This window comes from Diadema antillarum, unplaced genomic scaffold (genome assembly GCF_040938485.1).
Source record: "Diadema antillarum isolate AM-2024a unplaced genomic scaffold, OU_Dant_1.0 seq00000235_RagTag, whole genome shotgun sequence".
NCBI lineage: Eukaryota > Metazoa > Echinodermata > Echinoidea > Diadematoida > Diadematidae > Diadema > Diadema antillarum.
Window position 1 is genome coordinate 649,494 of NW_027271284.1, and position 6,105 is coordinate 655,598.

Here is a 6,105-nt window from a genome sequence, read left to right on the forward strand (position 1 = left end):
GTTGCATACACCTAGCATCACCATGTACAATATCTTCCAATAAAGATATTGTCTCGCAATCGTGCAATGGCAGGAAAAGAATTTAGTGACCCACCCCTGTGTCTGTGCATTGGTTGTACTTAGGAAGCAACTCTTAGTGACATAATACAAGTATTGCACAGTCTTAAATTGCATTTTACTGGTGTCCATGTATTACTGCCACAAGACCAATGGCAAATTATCTTGTAGGTGCTTTCAGGTATGTCAATGTCAAAATAGGACCTAACCGTTGCCGGTCCCGCATTGCAGCACCTGTTATTTATCATCACTGTTGGTACTTTGTGGTGCATAGCGTATTATACTGGGCAACTGTGAGCTGTATACAATGTGCTGTGTACAGTTGTGTAGAAAAAAAAAAAATTCTGTACAAAAGAATGATTACTCGTATATATTAAACATGTGCAAATTAATATTATTCATTGGATTGTTCTTGTTTGAGGATGTGATGGGTCGACTACTGTATATGTACATCATTTATTTAGCGAGTCGAAGTTTTTGCGAATCGGGACTTCACGACAATTTCGTGAGTGGTTAAATTCGCAATTGTAGAGTACAGTAACGAATGGAGAAGTGCTAGCATACACGCCACATTCAGGTTGGGATCAGAGTTAATATTTTTGCGTGTTTTTAAATTCACAAATAGCTCCTCATTCGCAAAATTCGTGAAAATAAAAACCTCGCGAAGTATTCGGCGTATGAAGTATATGAAAAAATCCCACTGGCTGACAGCTTTATGCCTGTATAGACCAGAAAGTTGGTACAATACATACAATACGATCAACTTTGCGTAAGTCAATGACGCGTATGCCAAATTATCGGCTAATGAAGTTGACGAAAATAAAAAGTTCCAATTCATATTCACAGCCTTAATTCACATGTGCTGTTCCTCTACACACAGAAATCGGACATCACCTAAGGCAAAGCATTTTCCCCAGTTCCTTCAAGATCAACTTACACAAAGTTGACTGTACATAATGTACATGCACGCATACATACATACATGTACCTCTATATATATATATACATGCTCATTGAATTTAACAGACATACAATGTATGGACAACTTATACTGCAACACAGAGAGAGAATAAGACGCGAGAAACCTGAAGTCGAGTGAGTAACATGTATTTCTGTGTGTCATGACACATATATCACCTGGACATATACAATGTTCATAATACATGTTACATGTTGGACAATCATAGATATATACACCATTTCTATGGAACTTTGGTAACAAATCATTTGCAAAAAATGTGAGGATGATATATATATCGTTTTACAGAAATAGCCCCCTGTCTTCCACCAACTTACACCATAAATTAGTAAATATTTCTCTTCTGTTTTTTTAGTTTTCCTTCTGTATATAAATGGCTGAAAGCAGTCTCTTATCCTAAGACTTCTCAAAAGCCGCTTGGCGTATAGCTGTATACATCGTCGATACACGAGCTCTCCCGCGCATTTCTCATTACAACACCAGATAAAAAAAGCGCTCTCTGCTACTTACATGAATACTATGAATGTCTGCGTCCCGCTACACGGGAGAGCGCAGACACTTGACTTTAATGCAGCCACTTGCACACACTGAACCAGTTGACAAATTGAAAACATCCCACGTCTGGTACAATCACCTGTACCCTCGCATCACCTCGACAGCAAGTCTCGCATTGCTTTCTGAATGTTAAAGAGAATTGAATGAAGTATACATAGAAAGAGCTCTACCTATGCAGCGGCGTATCTGCAGGGTCATTCATTAAAAATGCACAGTGTGAAGATAAAAACTCTTGCATCCTCCGCAAGAACATGAGAAGTGGACTTCTTCTTTTTTTTTTTTCCAGCAGCGACAAAAAAAAGAAAAGTAAATATTTAGCACCACTTGTACCGACTATGAACATAATACATCGCAACTATTTGAAGTAGAATAAACTGTTACATCACTGCTGGCCACAGGTCATCGCATACACTCCACGAGCCAATTTGCACAATGTCAATGACTGAAGCCATGACCTAGCCTTCCTGACAAATATTTGAGAAGCGTAAGGAATAGATTCAGTGTGACAGTCAACACAGTGAGTTACTTCTGCGTGTCAGCATAAACACAAAAAAAGATGGGTATTTTAGTTTGTGCATACAGTACCTTGCTTCAGCCATTAGTATATTCCCCTCTCAATGGATATATGTTGAAGGGCCATTGTATGCATTATCCAATGATAGGAGAGACAAAAAAAATGACCCCTTTGTCTCTTAAAATTCACAAAAATAGAGAGTAGTCTCCGAGTCTCTCTCAAAAATGACCAGCATTGCATCAGTCATCAAGTCAACAAGATCCAAACTCAATGACATAAAGAAGAGTGACTTGCGTGCCTGTTCACAACAGTGTGTCAGCGGAGTGGGTACCTGTGCAACAGCAGCACAGAGGAATCGAGTGCAATGGACGACAGTACAAAGTGCAAACATCACACAGGTTTTCGACTCCCACAATCCCCTAATAAGTAACCAGCAACTCTTGACAGTGTACCTGTGATAAAATTTGAAGGAAGTCAAATGGACTAATACTCGTCAAAAAGAGAGGTATCGAAATGAATATCGTCAGAAATATTGTGTACTTTGGGATTTATGGTGATACATACAAGCTTGTATAAGAGCAAAGTGGGGAATTGCTATGATAGGGGGAAAAGACAAACATTTCAAAACTTAACATGTGCTTGCATTAAAAAAAAGAAAGAAATGCAGTACTACAAACCAGACATACCATAGCATATAATATGTATTGTATGTCCAACGTGCAGGTATTTCATCACACAGACCAATTCATCAACACAACATACAGTCAACAAATCATACAATGACAAAAAAAACAAACAAACAAACAAAAACCAGTACCTTGAAAAATACAGAGCATAATACATGGCAGTGATTCAAAAAAAGAATGTAGGACACACTGTCGACGAAAACGTCGCGGTAATAAAATCATCACACCGATAGAACTGAAAGCGACAATCAACACAACTTTGGCACGAATTATCAAGTCTACTGAGAACATAACTTTGCCTGATGGTCACAGAAATTTACGTATGTCATAGTTTTTTTTAACGTATGGTAGTCGACAGAATTGGAGAGTGTTCTGTATCAACAAGAGATTGTCATTTCGATCAAAAAAAGAGTCGTCCCCCTGTCTTCCCACTTTTACAAGAAGCATGGCAGACAGATGACACTGTGACTTTTATCACGTCATTGCACAGCAATTGTTTGAACTGTTAAACTACTGTTTTTTACATATACGACAGACATTTTCCTTCTTTTTCCATTGCATACGAGCTAAGCAAGTCAATACTGAAGTAACTGGTTTATCAGCTGTCAACAAAGAACGATTAAATAGTCTCGATAGACGGAAGCTCTCCCTCTCTCTCTCTCCATCTCTCTCTCTCTCTCTGTCTCTCGCTCTTTCTCACTCAACAGCACAACAATTTACCTCTTACTGGGCAGTAAATGAACAAGTGTCGAAAATAAAACACCAGATGTCACATCCACATATCAGGAAGAGGAATAGCATATACTCGATTTTGTTTCGTCGTGGGACAAATTAGCTCACATGGTGGGTAAGATAGGTATAGTGATGAACACTAGCATACTACCCGTTCATGTACGTGGTATTTCTCCATATGGAGTTTAGTTTTGTATTCAATTAACATTATAATAGTGAGTGTAATCAATGTCATTATTACCATAATAATCATCAATGTTGACATCATCATTTTCATTGTCATTATCATCATCATTTCATACAAACTGTAAGTTTCTTACAATCGACATCACTTTCCTGAGACACAAAATGAGGATATGGGAGTACCTAGTAGTGACCTTGCAATTTTCAAACAGATGAGCCCAGCTTGTGCGCGTATTTCTGCAAAGCTAGCTGCGGATGGTTAGGGCCGATTAACAGCATGACCTGGGCATAAAGGGAATGCTGTCTGCAAAATGGAGGGGGAAAAGCACTGTGCACCTTGAAAAAAATTCCTACTCTCCCTCCCCTTTAGACCGTGTAGAGAAAATACTACTACAACCATCATCATCATCATCATCATCATCATCATCATCATCATTATCACTTATGTATGTCACATCATTTTGTGAGCAATTCACCTACTGGTTGTCACTCAATTTGTCAATAGCAACATATAAACAAATATTAACTCCCTCCCCCCCCCCCCCCCCAAAAAAAAAAAAAAAAAAAAAAATTGTGGAAGATGGGGCATGAGATATTCAGAAGTAGAATTAAGATGCTTTGTAAATACATCTACATCAGGTACATCCAAACATACCTGAGATAACAAGATATACCACGGGTCAGAGGATAGGGTTGTTGCATCCAAACAATACACCACCTTTATACATGTAGATGGTGTTAGGGCAACTCTGGCCACATAAGGTAACCCTGCTGGGGCTTGGTGGATAAGACTATAGACTCTCAGTCTTGGGGAACCCAGATCAAGTCCCTTGCACCCCCATTCCACACAGGGCAAGACCTCTGAAAGACCACTAAAAGACCACAAAAATTGACAGATCCCTCTATGATCTGTCAGTGAACTTTCAGTGATCTCTGACATCTTTAACTATTACTTTATGATCTTTCAGTGAATTTCATGGTTTCTGTGGTCTCCAAAAATTTTTTGAAATAGTTCCAAACAGTCTTTAGGCAGTCTTTCATGAAAAATTCAGTGGTCTTTCAGTGATCTCTCAGTAGGGCCTTACTCCCTTCTCATTGTGTTTGCTTGCTTGGAAGCACTGAACTGCTCCACCAGTGGAAATTGGTGATATGAATTCAAACTCAAAACAGAAACGTGTCACTTTGGCTGGAGACCATGATTAACATTTCTTCTCCATGTTGCAGCAACCCGAGCCAATACCACACAAAATCAAGCTACTGTCTTACTCGGATACTTCAGTACATGTCAAAAAATCCCCCCCCCCAAAAAAAAAAAAAATAATAATAATAATAAATAATAATGCATAAACAAACTGAAAATGAATAGATAAATAAAATAACAACAACCACAAACAATATAAACACTAAATAATATTCAAAGCCACAGCCACTATTCTTACTGTTTAAGGATTTTCCCAGTAACACATACAATCTTTTTTTTTTTTTCACAAGACCACTGAAACAAAGCAGCAACAACATATGCACACATTGTAGCTTGTGAGAAAACACATGTCAACGACTTAAAAACAAACACAATCTGACAATCCTCACAGTGCTGGAACCATACATTATCTGACTTGTGTGAATACTGTGACTCCAAATCTAACTTTCCAGTACGGTCTATGCTTCCTGCCAATGCATTCATTTAAGATTCAATCATTATCTGGTAAATTGAGTATCTACTAAAATTTTTATTACTTACTTCTGGGTTTAGCAATTTCAGCACAGAATGAAGACAAAATGATGTTTACTGCAAGCCCTCCCCCCCCCCCCCCTTTCAGCAAGCATAAGTCAATTACTCCAGAAACTGGCATTTTCAGTGAATATTAAGTCAAATAGTTTACCACTACAATTAATGTAAAACCTCGCCAGAGGTACAACTCCTGAAGAATGCCAGATGTGACTGCTGCTGCTTGCTCATTTTTAAGAAAGAAGACACACTGGTAAGACATTTCATGCACGTAGCAACCTTACAACATTGAACTTACAATGGCAATACGATATCACAATGTTCCGACATCTTATGAGGCAAATTCTGGCTTTCATCAAATAGACAGTACATCAAGCTTATCAACAACAAAAAAAAAAATGATAATAATAATATTAATAAATGAATAAATAAATAAATGAAAAATAGAAACTAATATTCCCAATAATATTTCATGGGAATACCTTGCCAATATTTGTAATTTTTCCCCTACTACACTATAAAAACAGAAATGGACCTAAATTTGATTTGTCAATTCAATTTCATCTATGGATCATTCACACAATCATGCATGACCTAACCTGACAAAGGAGATCTGTGGATCACAGTTCCCTGGGCCTTATGAGATCTGAATCCACTCATGGATACTTCG